This window comes from Pelodiscus sinensis, chromosome 13, assembly GCF_052426305.1.
Source record: "Pelodiscus sinensis isolate ZL-2025 chromosome 13, ASM5242630v1, whole genome shotgun sequence".
NCBI lineage: Eukaryota > Metazoa > Chordata > Testudines > Trionychidae > Pelodiscus > Pelodiscus sinensis.
The window spans coordinates 24,181,325-24,197,853 of record NC_143064.1 but is presented as its reverse complement, the minus strand read 5'-3'; the positions used below and the strand labels follow the sequence as shown (position 1 = coordinate 24,197,853).

At 45.7% G+C, this 16,529-nt stretch overlaps 1 protein-coding gene and 1 pseudogene across 1 annotated transcript in view; one reads left to right on the top strand and one right to left on the bottom strand.

The window, feature by feature from the left end:
- The window catches only part of NEXMIF (neurite extension and migration factor), a 294,385-nt gene that overhangs the window by 61,326 nt on the left and 216,530 nt on the right, over nucleotides 1-16,529 (bottom strand).
- On the top strand, nucleotides 12,382-14,892 carry LOC149523647 (uncharacterized; annotated as a pseudogene).

Genomic DNA, 16,529 nt, shown 5'->3' with positions numbered 1-16,529 from the left:
CATGCTTCCAATAAGGGGGAACTTCTTTGGTGAGGAAGAATGACGTGGACTATAGCTGTGGTATCCAACCAGTTCTGAAGCAAACCAGCCACATTCTACCAGCCAAACAGCCACATGCAGCTAGTGGCTAGCGTGTTGGACACCACGGGACTATAGCCTTGCAGTGAGCAACCATCACCTGTCAAACTGTATGCTGCAGTTCCACTGACCCTAAGACATAGGGCCTATTTATCACTCCAATATGCAACACTATTTCCATACAAAGTTCAAAGAAAAATAAAATGTCCATCAATTTAAATCCCCATCCACCTATTAAAACTATTTCTGGTTCCAATAAGCCTATTGGTCCAAATTGTCCTCTCAGTTCCCATGGTGTAACACTGGAATAACTCCAACTAGGGCAGAATAGACCCCTCTCAGTTTAAAAGGGATTTTATATGTCATCATCTGGATCATTTGACTTTCTTACATGAAGACTGCTGTAGTCTATAAAAAAAACCAAGCAATTATGCTACTTCACTGAGAGCTTTGATTTTTGCAGTTTGGGAAAAATCCTATGATATATTGTTAGATTTATGAGACTAATACAGAGACTTGCAAAGGTTTGGAGGTGGGGTAGTCTAGCTTTCAGTCCTGAATGTAAAAGGCATATTTTCTTAGAAATTCACAGCCTTACAGACATAACTATAGAGGAACAGGAGACATTTTTGCCCTTTCCTAGCAGCTTATATATTATTCCTTTAAAAAAATGTTCAGAGAAATGTGGTGCCTTTATTCTCTCGTGTTGTTTAAACCTTTTTTTTCACGGCACCACACAATGAGCTTTCTTAGGGAAGTAGAACACTATCTTCTCCGAAGACCACAGTGAAGCAGTTACAGCTTCAGTGCTTTGAGAGGAGGGTGTGGGGGGAGGAGGGAAGGCAAAAGAGTGAGAATGAGTGAGGGTACAATAGGGAACATGAATTACGGAGGAAAAAATGAAATCAAGTGCAAGTATAATTGCAATGCACCAGCACACTTCCGGCACCGGGGAAAAAAGGGAATTATACACAATTCAGGGGTATGACAAAGAATCCGTTCAATGAGTTGTCTTTTATCACAACTTCACTGGTATATAGCAGAGGGAGAAATTGCATCATGTCAGTAGTAAGTTTATAAAGATAAACTGGCTCTATAGAGAGTAGAAGGATGCTTGAAGTTACCTTGTGTTTTGTTTTTCACACTGCAATAAATCCTCCAAGAACAACATAAAGAGGATATTAGAGATAAAAGATACAGATGCACTTAAAAGGTCAGTTCCCATAATTCTGAAACTCAAACTGAAGACTATGGCCCACAGCACACAATAAATCTACAGCATTCTTAGGCAAAGGTCCAAAGCTGTCTGGTTTGGTGGGTGGTTATTAAAGAGACTATGAGGGTGCCTAACCTAGGTATTTACACACTCCTAATACTCACAGATGCTCAGCACAGGCATCAAACAAGGACACTTGATTTAGACAGCCCAGCTCTCCATGTGAGCTCTCAACTTAGAATGTAAGTATCCAAATATACATTTTTAAAGTATGAATTTAAGCTTTCACATGCTGAAATGAAAAAAAGACCCCTAGTTTTGGCTGTAGATTTAAAACTAGGGTCGCCATTCGAAGTATCACGAAAACCAGGGACGTTTTCCTATGCAATAAAACCTGGAATTTCACAAGCAGTAGTTTAATTTCTGAATTATTACACCTTTAACATGCTGCGTACGACTGAGCAAGTGTGACACTGCCTTCTGGGGCTGGCCCAAGGAAAAGAACAATGATGCCTGGCTATTTCTGTCAAAGTTAGAGGCATCTGTTTTCAGAGAAGAAGGTACAGGATTCCAATCTCAACTCTGCCAGGAACTGAAAAATCTTAATCAAATCCCTACTCAGGCAAAGCTCCCAGTGAAGGCAAATGGGAGTTCTGCCTGAGCAAGGACTGGGTAATGAATAAGAACTCAAGGTAGTAGAATAAGAATGCAGTATTTTTTCAGTTCTATGTTCTGAATGTATTGAAGTCAGTGGTGGTGTTATTTTACTTAAGGGCTTTTCCTGCTTGCTTTTGTACTTTCCCCTCAACAAACAGCTTCTGGTTTAAATGCAAATAGTGAAGATGTACTCATATGATCTGTTTTTAAATTCCAAAAGCAGAGACTTCTAAGTTTATCTCAGAAGGACACTGGAAAGATGAATAGAAAGAAATTATGCAGAGAAAGAGAAAATATTCAAAGAGTAGAATTATGTACGCATAATTGCAGGACTCCCTGGGGTGCATGGACAAGCACATGCAGTCACTTTGTGAAATAATTTCCCACAACTCCTGTATCCTAATTATACTGCCCTAAATGGAGAAAAGCTAATTTTTAAACAGTCCTGATGGGGTAACAGTGAGCCAGGAGGAGGCTTTAACCCCTTAGTTAATACTGCAGGTCTCCATGCAGAGAAGCAAAAACAAAATTATGAAACACAAGCATGATGCTGCATCTTTATTTGTCAATTTAACAGTGCTCTGTAACATACATCAACCAAATATCAAGAGCTTCATGTTTCTGAACTAGCTGAGGCAAGGAACAGATAAAAAGAAATGGGGCTGTAAAGCAGACTCATTATTCTCTCTGTAAGTGGTCTCAGTGCCACTAGATAGGACAGTGCACCACACTCACAAGGTGTGCGGCTTACATACTTTCCTTAGCTAAGAAAGCACATCCCAAGTTTCAGAGACTTCCCAGTTGAAATCTCAGACGAGCCCCAGTTATCTGCAGGCAGAATTGAACCTGAGACCTCCCTCTGGAGCTTATTGCATGAACCCTCTAGAACAGCGATTCTCAAACACTTTAGCCCGTGGACCACCGGCTCAATGCAAACCTTTCCACGGACCACCAGTTACTAATGGAAACTCACCATTAATTGCATACTTATGCCTACGCCATTTTGCTAGTGCTGCATCTAGGGAGAATCGTTTAATTTAAATTATTAAACAGATTAAGTGTTTTTACTTTCTCACGTTAGTTTATCAAACTTCATTTTAAATAAAGTAAAATATTAATTTATGTCCAACACGAAAGGTTTCAATGTTTTCTTTATTTATGGCAGAGATGAGGAACTTTTTTTGGGTCAGGGCCACTGATCCACAGAAAAATCAGTTGGGGACCACACAAGTGACAAGCGAAAAAACTCCTCCCAAACCCCCCAACTCTCACCCCAGCTGAGACACCTCATTCCCCTGGTCCTCCAGCCCCACGGGACGAGGGGAAGGGACAGGGAGAACTGAGGTTCAGATTTACTTTACTGGGGTTCCAGAGTTAATGAATTTTGTGGATCCCCTTAGGCTCTGGGGTAGGGACAAAAATGAGGAGTTCAGTGCGTGGGACAGGGCTGCCAGCGAGTGGGATAGGCATGGGGGTGCAGGATCGAGGTGGGAGACGGGGTGCGAGTGCAAGGTCTGGGTGAGAGGTAGGGTGCAGAAGCAGGCTGGGAGCAGGGTGTCTGGCCGGGGGGTGAAGGAGCAAAAGCAAGGGAGGGTTCAATGTGTGGACAAGAGGGATGGTGCAAGAGCAATGGTGGATGCAGGAGCAGGGTGGCGGTAGGTGCCCGGTCAGGGGAAAGGTGCAGGAGCAAGAGAGGGAACAGGAGGGGGCTTGGGGTAGGGTGTCTGGCTGGGGGTAGCATGCAGGAGCAAGGGAGGGTGAAGGAAAAGGCTGGAGGTAGCGTGTCTGGCCAGGAGGGAGAGTGCAGAGCAGGGGTGGGCAATAATTTTTATGGGGGCCACTCCAAGAATTTGTTAAGTGACTGAGAACCACACTCTTCCATTATTAATGGAGGAGGTGCGGGGGTCTGGGATGGAAGTTGGGTGCACAAGGGAACGTGGGTAAGGGACTGGGGTGTGGGATCTGGGAGGGAGTTTATATGAAGGAGAGGATTGTGCCCTGAGGCAACAGACTGGGATCAGGAGGGGGTCGAGGGACTGGGAGGGAAGTGTGACCTGGGAGAGGGATGCAGGGATTTGGGCTGTGAGTTGGAAAGAGGTTTGGGGTGCAGAGTCTGGTAGGGGTCTGGGTGCAGGAGAGGACTCTGGCCCGAGAGAGGGGTGTAGGAAGAGGGAGTGCAGGACCTGGGAGAGGACTGGGATCTGGGGCAGGAGTGCAGGACAGGGTGCAGGGTCTAGGAGGAGGCTGTAACATGGGACAGCAGTGCAGGAGAGGGTTCAGGGATTTGGGCTGTAACCAGGGACAGTGGATTGGGGTGCAAGGCCTGGGAGGGAGTTGTGACATGAGGTGGGGCATAGAGGAGATGCAGTGTTTGGGAACGTCTATGAGGGCTGGGGCAGGGGTGCAGAGGCTTGGATTACATGAGGTAGGGGGGCAGAGGTGATTTACTCTGGCTGGGAGACCTTACTTGGCTCCCAGCCAGCAGCCCAGCAGGTTCCTTAGCCAGGGTCCCTGCCTTTCAGCCCCTGTACCTGCTCAGGGGAGCTGAAGGAGCCATGTTTACTTCTTTAAACTGAATGCTGTAAAGGGAGAGGGGGAGGAAGGGCACTTTCCATGCTGCCTATCCTGCAAACAGGTAGCTGCTATTGGCCAAAAGCAGCCAATGGGAACTACTGGGGGTGGGGGTAGCATGAGAAGCCTGTCTCCCCTCCCTCCAGGCTCTTGGCCTTCAGAAACACACACACACATGTGGCCTTGCAGGCAGCTTTCCTGAGTGCGGCGCAGGGTCGGGGGCAGGCAGGGGGCCAGCTGAGGCTCTCACGGGCTGGATTGCCAGCAGATTGTCTTTTGCCCAGACCTGCTTTAGGAGCAAGCTGGGGGTGTGGGGTTTTGATGGGGGGAAGTGAGGGAGATTGGGGTGCAGGATCTGGGCATGGGGGGAGCTGCTTACCTGTCTCCACGCCCTTTTGTGGCCCAATATGGTCTCCTGTTGATCCCATTGGCTGCAACTTCAGCCAATGAGAATGCCAGATAAAGCCCGTCATTACGCTAGCATTCCCCAGCATTCTGGGTGGGAGAGGAGCGAGAAATGCAGTGTAGAGCCACTTGTTCTGCTCTCTCTTCACACTCCCGCCTCTCCCTCATGGGGAAAGGCCTTAATAATGCTGCTGTCCTAGATCAGGGCTTTCTTGACACTCCCTCTGTGGGGAAAGCCCTTCATTATGTTGCTGTCCCAAGTCAGAGTCTTCTTCACACTCTCCCTCTATGGGGAAAGCGCTTATCACACTGCTGTTACACCAGCTGAGCTGGGCAGGAAGGAGGGAAGAAACGCAGCAGGGCTCTGCTCTCTGTCTCTTTTGAGCCGGTCAGGTGGGGTTGGGGCTTGGCGGACACAAGGCTGCTGCAGGAGGATGGGGGATTAGCTCAAGTTGCGGACCACCTGGGAAGCAGCTATGGACCACTAGTGGTCTGGGGACCGCACTTTGAGAACCACTGCTCTGGAACCCCACTAGAAACACCCTCGTTCATGATAATCCTTCTTTTACAACTATTTTTGGTGTCTGTCAGTTAGCCAGTTCTTAATCCAGTTAATGTGCACTTTACTGTATGCTGCCATACTGAACTCAGATTGTTGTTGAGGTACCAAGTAAAATGCCTTATTAAAAGTCTAAGAATATTATGCCTACACAGTTGCCTTTATCAATCAAATCTGTAATTCATGAAAGAATGACATCAAATTTTTACAAGGCCCATTTTCCAAAAAAACATATTGATCAATGTTTAAATACATTTAACATAGTTTTAGCTCAAGTACCTAACGAATCTACATTCCAGTTAATTTCACTTATGAAAATGATGAAGTTTAGAGTCATGGTCATTTACATGGGCCTGAAATTTCCTTGTTCAATGCTCCCTCCTTTACACCCTTTCCCCCTTACTTCCAGCAGTGTCTTCTATATGCCAGCTGGGCTCTGACAGGTCTAGAGGCCCCTAGTGACAGCCAGCGGTAACTGCAGTCTTCTAAGCAATAATGTTAAAAACTGAAGTAAAGAATGTGTCTGGGAATTAGTAATGGGATGGGAACTAGAAATGGGATACAGTTGGCAGTGATCAAAAGCTGCCCCTATTGATCTTGGGAATCAGTCCAGTTTCTGATATCCACTTAACATTCACAATTATGGTTTGTTGGAAGTCTTGGCAGAATCACAAGGACATAGACAGCACATGGAGACTGAACCACCCTCTCTCCTTTGAAGGTGGAACTGACACAAAAGAATGCCATGGGGAGACTTGCCTTGCCAGTATCTTTGCCCTTTGTGGATGGTCCCCAGAGCTGCCAACAAAGTACTCATTAACATTAAATACATAGGCGTCCAAGGTAGTGCTAGGAGCCTCAGAAAAAGATTACATGAGTGTATAATCTAAATTCAAAATGGCACAATGAAGGTCACTAACACACAATAGGATTAGGTGGCCTGGCTTCATAGGAAGGAATAGGGTGACAACTGTAAAATCAAAAGCTTCAGAGAGGAAGCCGAGTTAGTCTGTAACTGGAAAAACTTAAAAAACAATGAACAGTCTAGCAGCACCTTAGAAACTAACAAAACATGTAGATGGTATCATGAGCTTTCGTGGGCACAACCCACTTCTTCAAGCTGTGTACACAAGCAGGTGGTTCAGTTTGTTGCTCTTCTTCCTTCTCTCCTTATAGGAGTGATGGCAGAAGAGAGTTTTTAGAAGTGATCTGAATATGAAGAAGGTGGCTTAATGAATAGGGTCTTGTAAAGCATTTCAAGTGTAGTAGGAAGCTGTAGAAGGAGGAATTAAAACGTGAGCGAGAAAGAGGCAAAAGAAGACTTGATGCAAGCTGAAGGTGAGCATTGCAAGCTGTAGGGCTTGGAAGGTCAGAACAGGAAGCTGAAATCCACTGCAGACTGCGATAAGGAACCAGTGAAGAGATTCAGGGATACAGGATACACCATCACAGTGATGGAAAGAAACAATTTTAATGATAAAAGAGAAAAGTAAGACTATGTCTGAACTATAACTTATGCTGTCAGAACTTGTGAGGCTCCAGAGTGTGAATTAACCACTCCCCTGAGTGATGTAAATTTCATAGACATAAGCACCCATCTGGACAGCCCTATGAGTCAACAGTATACCCTTGTTACCAAGGTTAACGGCATATTGGGCTGCATTAGTAAGGAGCATTGCCAGCAAATTGAGGGAAGTGATTATTCCCCTCTATTCAGCTCTGCAATAGTGTGTCCAGTTTGGGGCCCCCCACTACAGAAGGGATGTGAACAAATTGGAGAGAATCCAGCAGAGGGCAACATAATTTATTAGCAGGCTGGGGCACATGACTTATGAGGAGAGGATGAGGGAATTACGCTTATTTAATCTGCAGAAGAGAAGAGTGATGGGGGCATTTAATAGCAGCCTTCAACTAACTAAAGATGGGTTCAAAGAGGATGGGGCCAAGCTATTCTCAGTGGTGGCAGATAACAGAATGAAGAGCAATGGTCTCAAGTTGCAGTGTGTGAGGTCTAGTTTGGCTATTAGGAAGAACAACATCACTAGGAGGGTGGTGAAGCACTGGAATGGGTTACCTAAGGAGCTGGTGGAATCTAGAGGTTTTCAAGGCCACGCATGACAAAGCTCTGGCTGGAATGACTTTGATGGGGTTTGTCCTCTTATGAGCAGGGGGTTAGACTAAAGAACCTCCTGAGATCTCTTCCAACCCACATCGTCTATGATTCTATGTAGGCAGGATAGCTTCTCCTGCAAACATCATTTCCACAAGTGGCAGAAGGTGTTTTATTATGCAGATGGGAGAGCTCTCCTGTCGGCATAGAGTATTTCACAGACATGCTGTGATACAACTGCATCGATGAAGCAGCCCTGCTTCACACTGTAGTATAGATATGCCCTAAGATCAGACTCAGGCAGTTTTAGAGCTTTCCATGCTGATTTATAAATAGGCTGAACGGGACTTGGAGGAATGGGAATAATTCCATCTATTTGTTTAGCTCCTGGACACAAACTACCTTCTCAAATTGTACCACATAAGAGCATGGAGGTTCTGCAATGAGAAATCTTGCCCATTAAGAATGCAACCAGGCATCATTGTATTGAAAATATATTGAAATGTTAGCCTAGAGGTGAAGAGCAGGTGTTCCGTCATTCTACCATTTGGAGTTTCAATTCGGTGAACATGACACTGTGGGAAGATGGAAACATCCTGATACAACAGCACTCAAGATAAATGTTGCTTCTGAATGTAAACACATAAGTATGTGGGTTGAAGGAAAGGGTGACGGAAAGAGAATGGGAAACAAAGAAACATCACAGTCTATAGGCAATATTGTACTGACTTTTGTAAAGCAGAATCTAAGCAATCACACATTGATGTATAAAACAACCTACAGAAACACAGCATTATTTGTTATTTACTAACCCTTCCTTATTTTCTCTGCCCACAGCAGGTGCCAAGCCTTACGTCCATGTTCAAACAGGAAATGAAGGTGAGTTTATGGGCAAATAGAATTCCTACCTAACCTTCCCATTCTATGTAGAGTGATGAAACAGGTGTTCTAGGGATTCCTAGCCTTTTCCACACTGGGATTCCTCTCCCATGACCCACTGTTCATGGCATTCAGATTGAGGACTCATTAGCTATCAAATGATCTGTCCTGTCTTGAATCCCCACTCCTCCGTAGTTTGCTGTAGTCTGTGTGTTCTGCAAAGCTCAATGAATGGAGATTCTCCTTCAGTTCAAGAGATGGGGTCTACATTATTGGAACATAAGTATCTAAGTTCATTTTTTGAGGAGTACAGGATCTTTCGAAAAAGCCTGCCATTTTCAAAAGAACTGCATCTAGACCACAGTTTTACTTTCAAAATGGCGCTTTTTGGAAAGAACGCCATTACGCGATTATGCAAATGAAGCGTGGGATATTTAAATCCCTGCTTCATTTACAATTTCGACAATCTAATTTACATCCCTCTGTTGAAAGAAGGATGTAGTCTAGACACAGCTTCAATGTTGCAAGCCTGGGGGGAGGAAGGGAGTGGTTATGCACGCTGTCCCCACCCCCAGCAAAATTTTGCTGCTCCCATTGGTCAGTTTCTGGCCAATGGGAGCTACCTGTTTGCAGGAGAGGCAGAACGCAAAATATCCCTCCCCCTCCAGTCTTGCAACGTTCAGATTCAGCCACTCAGGGTCCTTGCAGCCAGTGTAAAAGCTCGGAAGGTAGGGACCCAGGCTGAGGAACAAAGTAGGCTGCTAGCTGGGAGTCACCCAAGTGTGTCTCGATCAGAACCTGCCTCTGGCACCTCAGGCCCTCCCTCACCCCGACTCTCTGCCCTCCTTCAGCACCCCTACCCCATATAACCTAAACCCTCTGCACCCCTGCTCCTGTACCCATAATCCCTCCCAGACCTTGCACCCCAATCCGCTGCCTCTGGTCACATCCCAAATCCCTGCACCCTCTTGCACTCCTGCCCCAGGTCACAACCTCCTCCCACACTTTGCACTCCCTCCTACACTGTTCCTCCTGGTCACAAACCCCTCCCAGAGAAAAGCTAATGAGCTGCCACTCAGAGGTTAACCATCAGGAAAAGTGATGCTCAGTCTCAGACACAAATATATAAATAAAGGCCATATTAGAAACCAGATTCACTCTGTTGCTATGCTTTTAATTTCTTCATTGACTTTAATTAAACTCAGACTGAAGATCTATTTTTCCTCCCCTGTTCACCAGGTTGGATTATCTAAGAGCTCACAGCTGAAATAAAGAGACATGAGAAACTGCAAAAATTAAAATGTACAGCCGACAGTGTCTGAAAGGGGGAAGAACATTAATCAAATGATTTTTAAACAATTCAGTTTTAAAGCAATTTGCATGCAGGGGCACTAAGCATTCTTGAATAGAGAAAGCAGAGAGCAGGCTGGATCAACTGAGGGCGGAAGTGGGTTCATGGAGACAAGAGCAGTAGTGTGTGGCGTGAGGCTAATAGCATTGTAGCAATTTATTCACTGCGAAATACTGCAGAGTTATGCAGGGGTCTGTGTAGAGGATAGCAGAGTGCAGCAATGCTACTGTGTGAGAGAGAGAGAAAGCAAGGGAGACGTTATTGAGAGTGATGGAGAAGAGAGAATGGAAACTAACCCCCCCTATGAAATATGGGAACCCCGTCCAAATAAATACACTTGATCAGCCCCTCGCCCAATGGAAAAATCTGTGGCTGAACAAAAGATATATCCCAAATCCTCTGTAATATTATCTACTGAGCTACCAAGGAATTATCTTGTTTGGGCATGTGGATTTCTTCCCCATGGAATGAGCAGAAGTCATGGCCCATCAGCCTCACCAAGATACATCATCTACAGGCAACCACAAAGGGCAGGGGCATTTGCGGGCACAGGGATTGCTGTTCCATGCTGTAAGCCCCTTACCCTTTTGGGGCACTTCATGCAATAGTCCTCATATTTTCAGCCACAGAGTGGCCCTGTAATTTCTCCTTGGCCACAAAGTACCCTCTGGAGCTGTGCCACAAATGTTTCCCCTCTCGTATCTACTCCTGCCTCCATATTTGCTAGTACATTGGTGAGATGCACCAGGAATTATTCCCCGTGTTTCCAGAGTGGGGATGATGCCATGTACAGTTCCTCTCTTACTGCATACCCCAAAGCCCAGCCACATCCACCTTAAGTAGGGAATCCTGACATGCCGAGATCCCATAGAGAGCTTATCGCAGAGCTGAAGAGGTGAGTAGGTCACAATGCTGAGACTCGGTTCTTCTGCATGTTATAGACTCTGTAAGTCCCCCAGCATCTCACTACTACACAAAGTCCTGCCACTTCCTGGAACACCCAACCAGGCCTGGTTGTTTGTCTTCAGCACTGCTTGAAAGTGACTGATCTTGACCAAGTCCCTTCTCTGGCAATAGTTTCTCCTCTCCCACCTCCGCATTCTTCTCTGACTTGCTATCAGGTGCTAATAGAACATAATGAATTGTTATTAGTACCAAAATGCATTAGGAACCTTATGGGTAAGACGGGGTCCCTGCTCCAAAGAAAATACAAATAAAATGCAGCTAACAGGCTGTGATGGATAGAAGGAGTGCTGGACCTTTTCTCAATATCCCAGCATTTGGTGACTAAAAGGTTAAACTCAAGCAGCTAGCGGGTGTTGGCAGGGAGCCACAAGGTGTTGAGATTTTAATTAGAATATATACCTGCCTGGTGCTGTTCTTTGTGTGAGTTTTAAGCCAGGAGTGGGGGAACAAGACGAATTGAACCAGGCAGACCTACTATGCCTACAAAGAATACTGGGCATGGAAATGGACTGGACCTTGAAGCACAGATTGTAAATAGATACGGAAATGTCTATTTAGACACAATCAGGTTATTTTCTTTGTTTTGCTGTTTCAAACTTCTCTGTGCTAAGTCCATGTGCCCTCCCCCTGTACACTGTACAAAAGCAAGATATTTTTAAGGTCTCTTGCAGGCCTCCACCTTCTGCACTCAGAGTGCCAGAGTGGGGAACAGCCTTGACATGATGGCAGCGCTGGTGGGATCAGGTTGAACCAGAAACACAGGTCTCAGGGTTTTAAAAAGACACTTTTTCTTTTCCTTCTTCCTTTTGGAAGTTTGGGTTTTTTTTTTCCTTTTGCCACCTGAGAAGGAAAAGGCACACAGAAGGTTAAACCTGCAAAGCCTGAGAGTCCAAAGCAAACAGTTATTTTGGTTTTTTTCCCCCTTAGTTTTCAGGACCACTGGATAACTAGGCTAGACTAGGGCAGGGAAGCAGCGCAGGGCATGCATTTGCGGGTTGGGCAAAGTAGCCCTGGAACAATCAACCTTTCCTAAGCGAGGTGAAAACAGCCTCAGATCAGGGTGAGATGTTCACCTTCGGGGAGGACTTGTACAGTGAAGAGAAGGGACAGAAGAAATCACAAAGAGCGTGTCTACACTGCAAGCCATTATTTTGAAATAATGGCAAGCTGGAGGGCTTCTTACTCCGATGTCTGTAACCCTCATTTTACAAGGAGTAAGGGAAGTCGAAGGAAGAGTGCCATTCCTTCGACTTCCTGCTAAGGAGACAGCGCCAAAAGCCAAATTAAGCTATTTCGACTTATGCTACGCAATTGACGTAGCTCAATTTGCATAATTTAATTCAACTTTTTCCCTATAGTGTAGACGTGTCCCAAGAGTTCTCAGGCCCAAATGCCTCCAAGATATCCCCACAGCAAATGGAAACTGTGAGTGTAGGCGGGAAGAAGGTTATTGAGTGGAGAGACACTGGAACACAGGTGTTCGTGATCCACCAGTTCCTAGTGGACCTCACATCAACCCAGAAGTTCGAGTAACTGTTCAACCCTTCAAGACCGACTCTTTTGACCTGCCTACAGTCAAGTTGCCTGTTATGTACAAGGGTTGGTCAGGTATTTGGACTTTTGCCGTCTATGATGATTATCCTATTCCTATGCTAGAGGGAGAGGACTTAGTCAAACACGAGACAAGCTAAGAAAGTGGGAATGGTCACTCGCAGCAAGGCAAAGCAGGCCTCCATACTTAATCCCATTCTTGAGCCTTCTACTGGGGCCCAGTCCGTATCCCCAGACACCTCAGGGGCCAGAGACCCCGGCAGAGATGGCAGAGCCAAACCCCAGACCAGCGACTACATCAGCAGCAGTGGATCCAGTTCCTGGAAACCAGATGAAACCAGCTCAAGAGCCGGAACTTGTGCAGCAGCCAATGCCAGGACTGGAACCAGCAGCAGAGGCGCCACAGAGTCTGCAGCAGCAACTAAATCTGCACAAGAGACACCACCGGAGCCTGCAACGCAGTGCATCAGCAGAGAGCAGTTCACAGTCAGCAAAGATATCCACATCACCTGCACTGCTTCCAGAGGGAGCAAGCCCAATTACCAGAGTTGTTGACTCGAGTCCCATGATTTGAACTTGAGTCTGACCTAAGTCGCCTAGGTGACTCGACTTGAGACTCGACTCAGGTTCATTGTTTGTGATTTGAGACTTGACTTGAGACTTGCTAATTTTGTTAAATCGACTTGGTGAAAAAATTGTCTGAAAATGTCGATATTGATGGCTTGTACAAAAGTAACTTGACATTTTTAAATTAAGACTTGAGACTCGACTTGGGACGTGACTCGAAAGTGACTTTAGGAACTCAAGACTCGACTTGAGACTTAACTTGGATTTGACAATGATGACTTGAAAACAACACTGCCAATTACACAACCCAACGGGGAGCTGATGTCTCCAGCATCAAGGGAGAAGTTCCAGGATCAGTAGGAAGCAGATGAGAGCCTCAAGGGAGCTTGGATGGCAGCCCGGAGCAAGCTCCCGCCTCTCAGCTCTTCTAACAGGTCCAGGTTTGTTGTAGAAAGAGGATTGTTATACAAAAAGACTCTTTCTAATGGGCACAAGGAGGACTAGTATCCTCAGAGATAGTTGGTAGTTCCAGCTAAGTACAGGCAGTCCCCGGGTTACATGGATCCGACTTACATTGGATCCCTACTTACAAACGGGGTGAGGCAACTCCGCACTAGCTGCTTCCCCTCAGCAGACCAGGGAGACGCGAAGCTAGCGCTCCCCCCAGCAGACCGGGGAGACACAGAGTGGCATTTCTCAGCAGACACCTCAGCTTGAAAATAAAGGACTGAGGGAAGTGAGGTGTGGGAGAATAAAACTGAGCTCTGGAGAAATGTTTGGCTAGAGTTTCCCCTACAATATGTACCAGTTCCGACTTACATACAAATTCAACTTAAGAACAAACCTACAGTCCCTATCTTGTACGTAACCCGGGGACTGCCTGTATAGGGAAAAGTTCTTGAGTTTAGCCCACAATCACCCTAGTGACAATGCTGGCATAAACAGAACTAAAGACCAATTGGAACAGTCATTCCACTGGGAGGGGATGGGCAAGGATGTGTCTAGTTATATCTGGTCTTGTGAGGTGTGCCAAGACCAGGTGAAGGCACCTCTACAGCCACTCTCCATAACAGAGGTTCCATTCCAACGTGTGGCTGTGGATATTCAGAGTCCTTTCACTAAAAGGACAACATATATTGACTTTCATGGATTTTGCCACCCGATGGCTTGAAGCAGTAGCTCTAGGAGCACCATAGCCAAGAGCTTGTGCCTGGCATTAACAGATATTTTTGCCATCGTAGGATTGTTTTCTGAGTTTCTTTCGGATTCAGGAACTAACTTCCTGGCAGGGATCAAGGAACTTCTTTGGGAAGCTCATGGGGTGAACCACTTGGTTGCCACCCCAACCAGCACCAGAGAAATAGCCTGGTGGAGAAATTTAATGGAACTTTGGAAGCCATGATATGCACATTCATGAATGAACCCCCAGCGACTAGGACCATCTGTTGCAGCAGTTTCTGTTTGCCTATAAAGCTGGATCCCCATCAAAGGGAATTCTCATCCTTTGAATTTGTTTATGGCCACGAGGTTAAGGGGCCACTGCCATTAGTGAAGCAGCAATGGGTAGATTTTGTAGCCAAACTGAAAAACACCTTCAGAGACTCTTTGGACGTTGCTCAACAACACTTGTGGAATGCTCAGGAAAAACAGAAGGCCTGGTATGATAAACACGTTCTTACAAGGTAGGTGAGCAAGTTATGGTCTTGAAGGCGCTACAGGCCAATAAGATGGAAGCATCGTGGGATGGACCGTTCATGGTCCGAGAGCACATAGTAGCAGTTACTTACCTCATAGCATTTCCAGACCCTAACTTTAAGCCTAAGGTATATCATGTTAATTCTCTATAGCCCTTTTATTCAGCCCACTAGAGGGATGATGCTGAGCGGCCTGAAGGAACCTACTATGATGGGAAAGCCAAGGGTAGTGTCAAAGAGGTAACCGTCTCCATGAGCCTTGGCCGTGATCAGAGACAGCAGATCTAGGAACTGTGCACCAACTTCTCGCTGATGTCTTCAGCCACCCGAGGATAGACCAACCGGGCTTATCACTCCATTAATATAGGTGAAGCTCAATCAGAGCTCAACCCTACCTCATGGGTCCTTCAATCATAGATGCTGTAGAGAGAGAAGAAAATCAAGGACATATTAGAGATGGGTGTAATTCACCCCTCTGAAAGCGCATGGGCCTCTCCATTGGTCCTAGTTTCCAAACCAGATGGAGAAACTTGCTTTTGCACAGACTACTGTAAGTTAAATGCTGTAACTTACCCAGTCAACTATCCAATGCCACGCACAGATGAGCTATTGGAGAAACTGGGATGCACCCAGTTTATCTCCACCCTAGACTTAACCAAGAGATACTGACAAGTACCTCTGGATGAATCAGCTGAGGAAAGGTCAGCCTTCATTACATATGAGGGGCTGTATGAATTTAATGTTCTCCCTTTTGGGCTATGCAATGCACCTGCAACCTTCCAAAGACTTGTAGATAATCTGCTTGCTGGATTTGGCAAATTTGGAGTAGCCTATCTGGATGATGTGACTGTATTCTCTGATTCATGGGCAGAACACCTAGAACACCTCCAAGCTGTCTTCCAGCACTTAAAGGAGGTAGGAATAACTGTTAAGGCTAGGAAGTGTCAAATAGGCCTATACAGGGTAACTTACCTGAGCTATCAGGTGGGTCAAGGGACTATCAACCTTCTACAGACTAAAGTAGAGACTATCCAAAACTGGCATGTCCCTAAGTAAAAAAAAAAAAAAAAAAAAAAAAAACCAGGTCCAATCATTCTTAGGCATGGCAGGATATTACAGGCAATTTGTACCGCACTATAGTCAGATCACCGCTCCACTGACAGACCTTACCAGAAAAAAGCAACCAAATGCGCTTAAGTGGACTGGGAAGTGTTAGGAAGTTTTTACGCACTTTAAAGGCTGCCCTTCTGTCTAACCTTGTCCTAAGGGCACCAGACTACGATAAACCTTTCATCACCAGGGACACTTCAGAGAGTGGCGTGGGGGCAGTTTTGATACAAACAGGGCCAGATCAACAATTCCACCCTGATGTGTTCCTCAGTGAAAAACTCTGAGGAGAAAAGCCACTGGTCTGTCTCTGAGAAGGAATGCTTTGCCATTGTATATGCGTTAGAAAAGCTACAACCATATATTTAGGGATGACACTTTAATCTGAAGACTGCCCATTCTGCTCTGAAGTGGCTTCACACAGTCAAAGAGACTAACTTAAGAAACTTCTTTGGTGAAGTCTGGCCCTCCAATACTTTGACTATGACATATAACAAATCTCAGGAGCTTCTAACAAAGTGGCCAATGCACTCTCCCATGAAAGTTTCCTAGACTAAATCAGTTAAAACTCTCTGTGTCTAAATCATTGTATTTCATGAATGCAGGAGATCTTGTTTAGTTCTTTGTACAGGAGGCCCCCGATTTGCGACATGATTGGTTCCTGGGGAAGCATCACAAGTCGGGGGCGTCGTAACTCAAACCTTCGTTTACGATAGGTTCTGTGCGCGGTTGTAAATGTGGGTCGAGGGGCCCTTTCTGCACTTAAAAAAATGGTTGTAAGTGCAGGGGGTCAGAACTCGGGCAGTCACAAGTCGGGA